Here is a 14368-nt window from a genome sequence, read left to right as displayed (position 1 = left end):
TGTAGTGAATTGTTCCACAATGACCTTACTCCCAGGTGGGAGGTATGGGGGGGTGCCCCATGCACTCTAATCATAACTCCAACACGCAACGCAGATAAGGTTTTGGTAGTTATCTCCTCAAGGTGCACCACCCTGTGCCGCCCCTGGTTAACGTAGTGTCTCTACTACAGGTCAATCTCCGGGCACCAAGGTGATCCAAGGACTCCACCACGATTCCCCCACACTAGCCCAGGATGGACAGCAGAGTAAGCACTGTGCTCACAGTTGTCACCAGGCGCTTACAAGGGGTGTGGACTTCAGGATGCTCTGCCCAGGCTGCAAATGTCTTACTCACTCTCACACCCCACTCCATGGGTCAGCACTGTGCAGAGTGGCATCATGTCTCCAATAGTGCAGGCCACTCTGGATCCCCCCTGCCTCTCATAGTCGCAGAGTCCACTGCCTGCTCACTGCGGCCACCAGCTTATCTCTATCAGGCTCAAAGAGCACCAGCCATGCCTAGCAGGTGGCAAGCCAAAGATTAAGTCCCCTCAGGCTAGGTTCCCATGTGCCAGGGCAGTGTGCACAGTCTTGTGTTAGCCCAGTCTCTGATGCAGGTGTGGTGATGGCACTGTTGTCATCTTCTCGTGCAGTTTTCACAGAGGAGAGCCCACCAGACTCCTGGCTATCCAAATCTCATGCACAGTGCAATGCATTAGGGCTCCGGAAGCCCAACCACTTCACTTCAGCACCATGCCCCGTAGGCTGCACGCATCTTCTCCTCGCTTTGGCAGCTCAGCTTGGCACCTGGCCCCTCTGCAGCCCAACACGGCCCCATAGAGCTGAGGGGCGAGGTTTGCCTGCCATGTGAGGAGCCTCCCGTCAGTAGTCAGAATACTGTTTTCCGGGCACTGGCCCACAGGGGGAGTCTACTATAGAAAAGAACAGGCAAGGGCCAGGGAGCTCATCGGAATGGTGAGAAGAAACATAGGATGGAGGAACAATGTGTCTACATGGCCTATGGTGCTATTTACTCACCAAGAGGGGCGGTACTAATGGGTCCAGGCTAACAAACGAACCAGGCAAGTGATTGTTTATATCACCAAGCATCTAAGTTAATAACTGGAACCCTGGCGGAGGTGGCATACCCTATCAAAAGAGACTGGTGTGTGCCCCTGGGAGGTTACGGACTCTCAGAATGAGTATACAGGAGCTTGGGGGCCCCTTAATGCCACTGGGCTGGGGTGAGGCTGCTGAATTCCGAAGCTACCAGACAACACAGATATACCTAGTAAACCCACAGTGGCATGGAGGAGGTAGCAGAATCATGTTCTTGGCTGTGGTGGGCCTACTATAACCACCAGATTGCCCATAGAGACCACTGAAGCTTGGAATTAGATGTGCTACAGAGTAACTACAGGAGCCCTAGGAAAAGGGGAACAGATTAAAGAATTGGTTAGAATATAGTGAAAACAGAGAGACCTGACGATGGCCTGTTATAACCAGTGTGGGCTCCAGGTCACACTATATTCCATTGCAATAGGAGAGAACTTTCATAGTTGTTGGGCTCCCAGAAAAAAAGATCCAAGAGCAACCTCAGTAACATTCTAATCTGCAAGGATACTGCTAGCTCGGGGGACACCGCAAGCACTGGGCAGTGGTAAATAATACGAATACAGCAATCTTCAGCGCTATGCACTCTTGTGGCTACATCAAGCTTTGGGTGTGAAGGCATTCAACTGGCAGGAAGCACGGATCAGCCGACATTGCAGAAGAACTGGTGCTACGGCAAGACTCAGTATAACAAAGAGCACCTGCATCACTACAAGTTCCTGGGTCACAGCCAGTGCAACAGCATGTTCCAGGATCACAGCAAGTCAAAACAGTTCCCAGGGTAAAATCAAGTAACTGAGATATAGCAGGCAGCAGACTTCTGTAATCACAATCACTAGAAAAAGCACTGTGAATATGTATTAAGCTCTGGGATCAACACCAAATGCAACTGTGCTATTACAATTCTCATGGCAAGTTTCAAATGCCAGGCAAGCTCCAGCATAAATGCAAATCCTACAGCAAGTTCCAGACACCAGACAAAAATACTACTGCTACAGTATGCACCAGTGTACACTAACATGTCGCAGCAAGTACCTCAACGACCTAGAGCTGCCATCAGCCATGGTGCCATGACAAGCTGTGGAGGTCACAGAAAAATCCACCCCAACAGCAACTAATATAGCAAGCTATGTAGACACAGCAAAGCTTTGGGGACAAGCAAGAGCTCTGGTTCTGCCACAAGTGTTACCACAAGCTCCAGTTTCATGGCCAGTTTCAACACCACAGAGTTCTAAGTCTTACATTCTTGGCTCTCAGCAGCCTTTGGTGCCACCACAAATGTCAATGTAGAGGCAAGCTTCATGAAATAACAACGTCCATATCCACAGAAAACTTGAGAACCATTGCAAACTTCATGCCACAACATTCTTCTATTGTACCTCAAGCTTCAGTGCAACAGCAAGCATCACCACAAGGTACAGGCCCATAATACGCCTTTGGACCAAAGCAAGTGCCTGTACTATAGCTAGTTCTCACAGTCTCTGATGATATTGACTCCCATCGGGTCACATCTGTTTCCTTTCCACTGTAAGAATCAGTGCAACAGCAGCCTCTGGGAACAGAGCAAGCTTAGTTGCAAACATAATTCATAACAGGCTGGAGGGCTACACTAACTACAGGTAGTACCAGGAGCTAAAATAAAATCAGTGCAAGGTCTGTTGCCAATGAGGGTGCTAGAGAGTACGAACTTTGGTGCTGCAACAAGGATCTAGTATCTCCAAAACAAGCTCCAGAACCCATACCAGGCTGCAGCAAGGTCCACGGACACAGGAAGAGCTGAGGACTACAGCAAGCTACATGTGAACCGGAGGTTCGTGCCAAGGTTACACTCCAAAGGCACCTACAGCAGCAAGCACAAGTGACAACTCAAAGTCTATGGACACATTGTGCTTCATAGGACACAAGCAGCTCTAGACGACACAGTGAAGTCCAGGGACACAACAATCATTGATAACACAGCGATATCCATGGACATCTATGGACACAGCAAGCAGTAAAGCCACATCTCGCACCGGAGCAATATTCATTGGTACTGCAGGCTCAGGGGACACAATAACTTTTAACTTGATTGCAAGCCTGATGTACACCACAAGCTCCAGTGCCACAGTAACCTATGAAACTACAGCAAGCTTTGGGGACAAAACACAATCTGGGGGCATGAAAAGCTACTGATCCACAACAAGGACTTTATTAGTGCCTGGGATGTCCTCAGAATGTAGCACAGAGTTTCAGATCCACCGCGAGAAGCTCTGATTACCACTGCAAGATTCAGGCCAGTAGCATATGCCCTAGAAGGCTGTGTGGCCTAGCCAATCACCTTGGACATGTCAAGCCTCTGGCCGCATCAAGATCCATTTCAAGGGACATAGCAAGCTCAGAATTTACAAGATGCTCAAGTACAAGCATTAGACATGCCCTGGGATTACACTAATCTTCTTTTGGCACTTCAGGTTCCAGGACACTGCAGCCCTCAGGTACTGTAAGGGAAGTCTTGGCGCAAAAGCAAGCTACAGCACTAGAGTAAGGTCTGTGGGCCACTGCAAACTCTGGGCCTTTAGTAACTTCAGAATAACATCAAACGAAGGGACCATAAAAGAATGTTTGCACTATAAATTCTCTATAGCTGTAGCATGCCCAGAGCACATAGGAAGCTTCAGTGTCCCAGCAAGGTGACAAAAAGAAGTATTTAGACAGTGGTTTCTTATTCTGGAGATTGCGTTTTTTGTATTTTCACCTTCAAATTCTACAAGAAAGAAATGCTACCAGAGCCATCACACCAGAAAAATTATCTTGGTTCCTGATTACTCCATCCATTCCGGTTAACATTTAGGACTGCTTGTGAAATTATTGCCACTCAAGAGAAACATAAATGACATAATTATCTCTTTCACTCAAGAAATTATTAGACAAGTAATCCCTCCAACAAGATTCCCACTATGTGATAGCCCAGGTATTAAAAGGTACGAACAGCAAAATGCCCAAGGAAGGACTTAAATTGCCAGGCTAAACATGTCTTGAAAGTAAACTAATCTGAGTTTGTTTAATTTGAGGATGGCGAATGATACAAGGTCAAATATGGAAACACTATTGAACGTATTTCATAACGGATAAATATAATGCGTGTGATTAGGATGGCTGTAATGAGAAAAGTGGAGACCGTTTCACAAACCCATTTGAGCACATAAAAAAGGCTGTGATTTTTCCTAGAACTACTTCTTCACCAATTGCCGAAGAGCTTAAAACTGTGGGCTATGAAATGCCCCAATGAACTTTAAGGAATTGCAATGTCTCTAAATTTTGTTTGCTAATTACCTCTCTGATCTTTTTTTTGCAATTATTTTGTTTGGTGTTGAGGTTCTCTATCTATATGATGTAGAGTTCTCAAAACTCCCATATACAGTCCCCAAATGTTCCATTTGCTTCCATAGACAAATCATGATGCTACATGCACCTTGTGGATATTACAAGAAATATATAGCAAACCTACATAAATTAGGCTAAATGTTAACATGAGTGCCTCCCACTCCTCTTGGCTAGGTCTACCATGCAATCCTTCCATACCCTACTGTTCTGCTCTTTTGCTTCCAACAGATAAGTACTGAATAAAACTTTGCTTCAATAATCCTCACAGATGATAGAAACGGGGTAACTGGAAGAGTTTACTTAACTGTGCAATAATTGATGTACTATTAGTCCTTAACTTCCCAACATTCACAAAGTTAAGGCACAATGGAATGTGGCATGTAGGGTTAGGATGAGGGTGCATGCAATGATTGAAACATAAGGTATGGATAAGTAGGTACCTTCAGTCTCATTTACTGTATTAGTTAGTTTACATTGGTCTCAACTAAGTGGTGCTAAGCCCCTGTGCTATGAACAGAGGAGGCTTCAGATCAAAGTAAAGAGGCTATTACACAGGATTGTAAATCAGATAGATGTGCTCTACTCAAATACTACATTTTGCTTTGTCCTAACTGGTCAATATCCACAGAAGAGATTCATAGCGTTTACTTTAGACAAAGCTCATTACAGTATCAACTTACATTTCACTACACTTTTTTGCTTAGCAGCTGCTTTTAAAGATCAAAGACTTCTAAAAAAGAACAAGTGTTTTCATCTAGTTCACGGAATGCCCCTGCACTAAGAGACAGCTACAGACGATTGCTTTATAATTATTTAGTTTTTGTTGCAGAGGGCTGAATATGCACAAGAAAATGGTTCTCCTCTCTGTCCTGAAAGTTCCTGAAATGAGCCCCTCAAGCTTTCATTACTGCATATTTAAAGTGGTGTAGTCTGTGAAAATGGTGTAGTCCATGAAAGGTTTCTGTGTTGCAAAATAGCTTGCCTCATTGTTTTGTCTGATTTACAATGTCTATTTTAAACTTGAATTATCTTTGAATGTAGTCAATTTATGTAATATACAGAGACTTTTTTGTCGACAGTAAATATATATTTTTAAATGTGTTTTATCATTTCCTTGTGTTTAATTCGCAATATAAATATTTTAAAGCCAGTAAAACCTCATGCAGGGAAACGCAACTACTGACAATAAGGAGTGGTAAAAGTAAAAAGGATAATGAAATGTCCAAACAGAAAATCTCTTAGTGGATCTCTTCACCCGTAGAGCTCAAAGCTATTCATTTTAAATATGAGCTTTGTCTGGAAATCGCTTACTACGCCTCTAACAATTTACTCTCATACAACTGAATGAAAGATTTAAAAAGTCTGTCACTTAATACCGCTGTAACTTTAAAACAATAACATGTGGATGGATTGGCTGATGAAACCGATGCAGGACACAGAGATCTGTATCATTAACCTTTAACACCCGTAAACATATATTATGTCATAAACTATTGAAATCCCATACTTTTAACCAACTTTCTTCATATGTGTATTAAACATTTAAAACTCATTTATTTCTGTTTGCTCCATAGGAAATACTTTAAATTTACCAGATCCTTTTCCAGCAACATGGCATTCAGGAGTACCAGGTATGCCTTCCTTTTGACATGAATGTAGAATTTTACATTCTAGTCATTCATTACAACTCTTCGGTGACAATGAAAGTACAAATCTGGGAGTTATTTGACAAACTGTTGATGCTGTTGGAAGTACAAGTTGTACTCAGCTTGTCAGACATTTATACCACATGGGTGAGGAAGATGGCAATTGTTTTTCTTTTTTAAAGGGACCCTCATTTTAGCTTCTTAAGCACTAACCACAATTTATTTATCATGAGCAAATCACGACAGAAACGTTTTCCCTCAAAAAAGGTTAATCAAATCACATTAAAAGATCAAGATTTTTCACACGTTGAAATAACCATAGAATTCCCCACAGTTCCTAGAATTAATATGGTAGCACCACTTAATGATTTATATGTGACTACAATCTATCAAGCTTTCTTTATGCTCCTTTTTGTGACCTTCACTTCACAAGGAGAAAAATGGTACAGCCAGATTACAAGAAAAATAACCAGGTGTGCTCCTTGTAAACATCCACCTAGATAGTACAGTGAAAACACACCAGCTAACAATGTTGCCAACTTTCCCTACATTTTAATGGTCTGACATACAGTATCAAGGCAATCCCAAGTAGTTATTGAGCAGGGTGGAGAATGGGCCTTACCTTAATCCCAGGCCCTCCAACTCAGTAACTACCTGGGAGTGCCCTCCTCCTTGGATAACATTGCTTAAGTAATGCCTCCGTAGTTGTACAATTAATATGATTACCTTTGCTTGTACAAGAGCACACTTCCACTATGCGCGGGGGTAGCTAAAGGAATTTACTGTGATGTACATACAGTATTAATAATAAAAGATAAGGTATTTGAGATCAGCTGCAGTTAATGTTTAATAATCTTAAAGCATAAATAATCAGACTCAATTTGTAATATTTTACTTTTCTTCTTTACAAAATATGCAATAACGCCAGGTCAACAGAAGCTGTAACAGGAATTGGGAGTTTGTTTATTTCACCAAATAGTTTTAATTTTTGTTAATGCTTCATGCAGGTGTGAAATGGTTTGTAATTGAAAGCATCTGGCATGCTATTTACCCCTATATGATGATACCTGGAAATGTTTTCTGAATGTAGGGCTCCTGGCACACCAAGGACATAACCTGTGATTTTGCATTTTAAATTAAAAGGACAACTTGTAATTGAGGAGCACTGTTAAAAATCATGAATACTTGTTATTGTACAACAACCCTCCCTGATCTACTGTTAATTTTCCTTAATTCCTAGTTGGTTGACTGTAGAAGGTGGCCCAAGAATTGTGGCCCAGGAAAATGTATAATTTTTCTTAATTCCTAGTTGGTTGACTGTACAAGGTGGCCCAAGAATTGTGGCCCAGGAAAATGTATAAATGACTGGTGGAATGAGTGGAAGATTCATGAGGCCCCTTCCCGACTAGCACAATTAATCAATATCAGACTACCATGCTTTTGTGTGAACTGGACCACAAAATGTGTGGTATTACTACTTCATAGCTCTGTGTGTTTTTTGTTAATGGCTGTGGGACAGACCATGTCAAGTTAGTAAAAATATTTATGCATAAAATGATGCGGCCCCTCACCCACTAATAGCAGCATGCTTCATCATTGGAGTTGCTACTTTGCAGGCAGCTGACATGGTACTCCGGGGGCTCAATTATAGCTATTGGGGATCTTTTTGTAGTGTTTTTTTGTTGTTTGTTTGTTGGTATAACTAGGGTGCAGATCAAATGCTATTAAAGTTGTCTCGTGATAGGAGGTAAAGTAAATGAATCTATTGAAAACATATTTAAAAACCTACCCTGCATATGGTCATAAGGAAAAACAAGTAGTATGAGGGTATGAGTGCTATTAGGATAGCACTCCTTACTCCCACGTGGTCAACATGTTTCAACCCCTCATGATTAACACAATCATCTGTGGGCTTTTCTTCAGGACCTACTTGAGGACCTTACAGTCACAACTCGATTTCCGAACAGTATAATGGTAGTAACTGGAGATCTGCCTTTTAACCTTTCAATTAGTATAACCAGTGGGACTTTCACTATAATTCTCAAAAATATTCAAGATACTTGTGGGAAGAACACAGCTACTACCCTGTGCAATATGGTTTAGGACTATTTCTCCTGATATTATTAACTGCCCCACTCTCCTATACCCGCACCAGAAAATATAACAATAATGAGCCGGTCCTTGTAGCAGTTATTCTTATTGCTTCTGCTGACTGGTCACATTGGTTCAGATTCCCGTTCACCAGTTTATTATGTAAAGTGATTAATCTTGTTTTTGTTCATATTATGGGAAAAACTGGTCAATTAGGGGGATCTTACTTGGGGCACAGGTACCCAAATGTCTCTGTTAAATAAGATGTTAATTTCCAGGCCCAAGTCTGATCCATGCTGTATAAAGTCGTAATATACCACTAGGAATTGTATTGATGGCTACAGAGCAGATGTGGAGAATTCTTTGTTCAACAGATTCCAATCTGTATATGTGATAATCTTATTAATGTGGAGATTGGGGACACATGTTAACCGTATTTAGCATACGGATGCAGTCTAAATTGTGAATACTGATGATATAGAAAGTTATATAGGATATGTAGAAAATCCAGTTGAGCTGCAGCAAATGTACTCGAGAAGCAGTCCTCTGACCACAACCGCTCGTGACAGCATACTTTAGAAAGTGAGGCTAAAAGACGCCAAATCTCACTCGCATTTCTGAAGCCTCACGAGGAAAAAGTCCACCATTTATTTATTTATTTTTATTTTGAAGGTTTTATATAGCGTGAACAAGACCCATGTGAGTATCAGAACGCTTTACAAGTCATATGTAGAAAACAAGATAAAGCACACACAGATATAGGTGAAACAGCTATACATAGCTTATACACGTACACAAAAGCTAGCGCAAAAAAGAAAAGGACAACTATGGAGCACAAGAACAGAACTAGTAATAATATACAGTAAAAGGACAGAGAGTTCACGTGAATTTAGCCATGAGGATCAATTTCACTTCTTTTTTGAAGGAGGCAGTGGACGGGTTCATTCTTGTTTCAATGGGCAAAGCGTTCCAGATCCTAGGAGCCATACCAGAGAAGGATCGGTTATAGTTTTTTTATTGGCAAATCGATGTGGTTTTAGAAGAAGAGTCTTGACACTCCTGGAGGCTCTGATGCCCGCAGAGAGCACCAATTTCTGAGCTAGGTAGTGCGGGGAATTGTCGTGTATGGCCTTGTGTGTCATACAAGCGATTTTCAGATGAATTATAGCTTCAAACGGTAGCCAGTTGAGGGCTCTCAGGTCAGGGGATATGTGAGAGTTTCTCTTTGAACCCGTGATGAGTCTCGCACCTGAGTTGATAGTGGCTCTTAGTGGGGCTGTCGATGACCTTGGGAGGCCGCATAAGGTTACCGCCCCATATTCCACTCTAGGGATTACTAGGGCTTGAACTGCTTGTTTGAAATAGTAGGCTGGCAGAAAGGATTTCAGTTTTCGCAGGGTCTTCAAGTGGAAGTTAGCTCCTTTTGTGGAGGCGCTGATATGCTTCTGCATCTTTAGGTTGCTGTCAAGCGTTACACCTTGCGATTTCGCTGAGTCGACGATGAGATGTTTTCCTTTGAGAGCTAAGTACTTCAGCCAATCCAGGATAGTGGGAGTTTTGTTAGGGGGAAATGGCGGAATTTGTCCGGAACTACATGTTACAAGAGAAATGCAGAGTTGCCAAATTCTGTCAATTTCACGGGTGGAATGAAACATTTCACCTACCCCAACCTGCAAGCAACCAAGTGTGATTCTGATGGGAACAGGTAGATGACCTGTGTGGCTAATGTCATTTAGGTAATGAATCAATGTTGAGCCATGGAATAGTTGTACTTCACCCCTGACCAAGACGTTATTGAGGTCATCCCTACTTGCAAAAAGCCAATTATTGGTGTTCAGAAATTGAGAGGCCCAATAATACATGCGGGAATCTGACAATCCAAGCAGCCATGATATATGCATTATATACATTTATGCTAAGATAATAGGTGTTTTGCCTGCCCTTACAAAGGTCCTGGATAGAGAATCAATGTCAATGAAGAGATGGTCTGCAAAGTAGTAAGGGTAATTCTGCATTCCAAATTATTGGCAGGTCAATCATCTTAAAAAAGAGCTATTCAGCCTAGGGTGTTTATGGTATCCCAAGAGTAAATATCACATTTTAGCTTCTTTTGCCAAGAGGCCAAGTTGAGTTCCCATCATTGTGTGGGATCTAACTTCATAAGTATGCCTAGGTACTTACAGCTCTTTGTCAATGTTTTTCTTTGATGAGCCAGGAACTCGAACATTGGGCCTGATTTACGAACGCACTGTCTTCCTCAGTTGACTCTGAAACTGGATACCTTCCCATATAGATCCATAATCTGCATTAACCGTTCACCTGATCCTGTGCTGTATCCCAGAAATAACAGTAGGTCATCAGCATACAGGGCCTCATGATCCTCACCTCAATCCATAGGGAAACTTTGTACCAATCCCTCTCCCCTAAAGAACACTGCAAGTGGTTCTATCACCAAGGCAAAGTGCAGCACCTACAGGGGGCAGCCCTACCTAGTTCCTCATTCTGCATGGAACTAATCTCGTGATGTCTTGCTGAGGGGTCTTGGTATAATGCAAATACTAATGCCAAAAAACAGAAAGCAAAGTAAATCTTCTTGAGCACCATCCACAAGAACTCCGATCTAAGGGAGTCCAATACCTTTTTAAAATCAATCAACCTGAGGGCATTATGGGCTGTTAATGTATGTGCTCGTCCCAGACCAAATAGGATTCTCCTTCTACAGTGCCTTGTCCCTCTGCTTGGCATAAAGCCGTATTTATCATTATGTATTTGTGATGTGAACGCTCCAGCAAGTCTAACGGTATTTATTGCTAAGATGTTTACTTCAGTGTTGATGAGTGAGATGCACCTAGATGAAAAACCCTTATCTGCAAGTTGGCCATAGGGTTACAGAAATTCTTGCCCTGTGACCCTTGCATAGAAAGGAGTGCTGCCTCATTAAGTAATGGTAACAGATGTGGAGTCAACAATGATGCCTTCTTCCTGAAATTTCCCTTGGCACTCCACTTAGACAGGGCATTTTCCATGCTTATCAGTTTTTCATTGCTTCAGAAAACTTCTTTTTGGTAATTGGCGCCTCAGCAGAGAGCACAGGGATCTAAAATCCTTTATAAGGGTGTGTTCAGATTGTTTGTTTGTTAGTTAGTTCATTTATATAGCACAGCATATCACCCATGAAGGTTGCTGCACCGACTACGAAACTCAAACCAGGATCCCTAACCCGCGAGTCGGCAGCTCTGTAAATGTATCTGTAGTAGTGCCTTTTAAGATAGTGATGTCCTCACCACACATACATGTATCGTAGTCACTACCTTGGTGGCTGTATCCCGATGGGCCAGCTAGAACAACATATTTCCTGATTTGTCCCTTGTTGCATATTATCTCTTCTGTGATGCCATCCAGAGACTGTGTCCTGAGTTATTTTGTGTAGTAATCAAAATTTGCCTCAGCGTAGTTGCGTCTTTTTTCTAGGTATATTCTGGGTCTAACTCGGTCACCCTTCCTTCTAGCTCAACATTTCTGGCCTCCTTGTTTTGTGTTCTCCCAACAAGGAGCAATTTTACCCTCCCCTTTAGCACCGTCTTATAAGCTATCCATAAAACAGTGTGTCAGCCTACTTTACCAGTCTTCACAGCAAAGTACTGTTTTGTCTATTCATGCTAAAAATCTGAACGTCCATCCATCAACCACCATACATTCAATCTCACACCCCCATGGCCATCTTTGGCGTTCATCCCATAGTTACCTCTAGGAAGAATATGAAAGCAGCCTACCAGCCTTAAAATAAATCTCTTGGCGGGAGCAAAAAGTTATCAATGAGTGAGTAGTAATGGGTAACAGAGTAGACTGTATACACCCTCTCTATGGGGTGCTTCCTCCTCTAAACCCCACACTATCCTACAGAAGAGACCTAGTTTGTCAACCATGGGTTCCTAGGAGAGTGTGTGAAGCCTGACTGGAATACAACTAGAGAAGTGTCAATAGTGGTGTTAAAGTCCCGTCCAAGGATGGTATACTCAATGAGCCTCTCAACAGCTGCAGTGTCTTCAGTGAGTGAAGGTGGTACATAAAAACTCCCATAGAACCATAATTTATAGGCATCTCGACACTACTAGGAATCTACATAGTTTGTCAGCCTGGGTTTACATGACTCGCATTGGAAGAGATTTATGTAGCCTTCATGGAACACCCTGTTATTGCAAAATCTACCCAAGACCTTTCATTTATCCCACATTAGATGTCTCTTACAGCATCAGCACCACTGCACCATTTCATTCAGCAGATTGTAGGACTGCCCCCTGTTTAACTTTGTCATGAAGACCATTGACATTCCATATTATGATCCAGAGTGAACAGTGGTCCACGGTTACCTTGTCATGCATTTGATCTCCCTTGGGTGTAAGCACAGGATCCTGTATCTCAGTATGTATCAGGACCAATCAAAAACTATATTTGCCTGTCTAAGACGCTGCTAAGGAGAGGAATATAACACCTTGAACACAAAAGGCCACACCACCCCAATCTCCGGCTCCCCATAATTCTACCCTAGAAGCATCTGTCACTCATAACTATCAATGCTTCCCGTTTAGACTAAACCATTAAGGCTACATCGTTCGTGCTCTTAGTCTTGATAACCATGTGGAATGTTCCATTAGTAGGTTCCTGTCATCAACAAAACATGAAATACAAGCCGTGTGATGGCAGATGGTTTAAATGTGGGCAGGTCTGCAACAAAATAGTGTCCAACCTGCACTATTTTCGAAAAAACATAACAATCCTAAAAAAACATTGAAACTGAATGTTTTCCTTTGGGATGGTTAACATAGGTCCACAAAGGTCAGACGCAAAGAGCAGCAACAGTAAATACATTATATGGGGAGGGTGAATGGCTGGTTGGGGCCTTACACATTGAAATGTAAGGCTACAAAGAGACGGGGTCATTTCGATGGACTGTCTTGGGTGCATCCTCTCAATGAGAAAATATAAGATTAGGTTTTTAAAAATGAAAGGTCTGCCAAGTGTTGCAAATCGACATATGAGGGCATTTGCACAGAAACGATCCACAGGCAGTGTGACTGCAAAAGACATACTTTTATTGCAAGACGTGTGCAGAGATTCTCATTACCTGATAAAAGTTATTCATGCGGTCTATCCACATGTAGCTGTGTATTACACAAATCGATAGGTTAGTCTTCTCTTTAAATTTGCGGTTACAGTTATTGATTTCGTTTCCCTACTGCAGTAGGACAGAACCCCTGCGCATTTCTAGAAGATTGCTGCACTGGCAAAGTTGAATTATTCCTTCCCAGCACTTTATGTACAGCAGCAAGAGCTACAATCATGAGCCGGAAGGCATTCCAAGAGCAAGGCAATCGGGCACGGCGGCAGGTCTTAAAAGTGTCTCCGTATAGCGGAGGCTCCAAGACCACCAATAACTCCACTGTTATGGGCTCCACACAGAAAACGGCAGTATATTCGACTGGCAAATGCTGTAAGAAGAGGTTTATCTACAGTTCCATAAAAAGGTGAGTGCACGTGGGATGATCCCTAACGTGTTGAAAAAGGGTGGCGTAGGACAGCCGCACACCACCCAATGTCTCACTCATTCAAGTGTTTCCAGTGTGCAAAAAACATCTGAGTACTTCCACTGTCTAATCAGAATAGTGATTGTGGGACATATGTATCAAGGCGATTTGCGATCGCAAACGCTGAAATTCGCTGAATTGGCCTAGTGCTATGTATGAAAGCACAAATGTCTTGCAAATTAAGGAATCGCAAAATTTGCGATTCCTTGTTTGAAAATGCATTTAAGGAATCGCAAATTGCGATTCCTTAAATGCAATGTATGAAGCCCCCAAGTTGTGTGAATATGGCATAAGGAATCGAAATTACCACCAACTACAGGTTGGTGGTAATTTGCGATTTCTTTCAAAAATGCCACAAGTGGCATGTGGCGCACACATACGCTTAGGGCATGCATGTGCGACACATGTGCACCCATGCTCATTTCAGGGGTGCAACAGGGTGTCCTTTTGACACCCTGGCACACTTGAAATTGCATTCTCAATTTTCGATTCTCTAATTGGGAATCGCAAATTGAGAATGTCTTCCCATTCATTCCTATGGGCCTCTAGGCCCATAGGAATGAATGGGGATGTATTCCTTAATTGCGAATC

This window comes from Triturus cristatus, chromosome 1_2 (assembly GCF_964204655.1).
Source record: "Triturus cristatus chromosome 1_2, aTriCri1.1, whole genome shotgun sequence".
In the NCBI taxonomy this organism is placed as follows: Eukaryota; Metazoa; Chordata; class Amphibia; order Caudata; family Salamandridae; genus Triturus; species Triturus cristatus.
Note: the sequence above shows the minus strand (reverse complement) of the source record.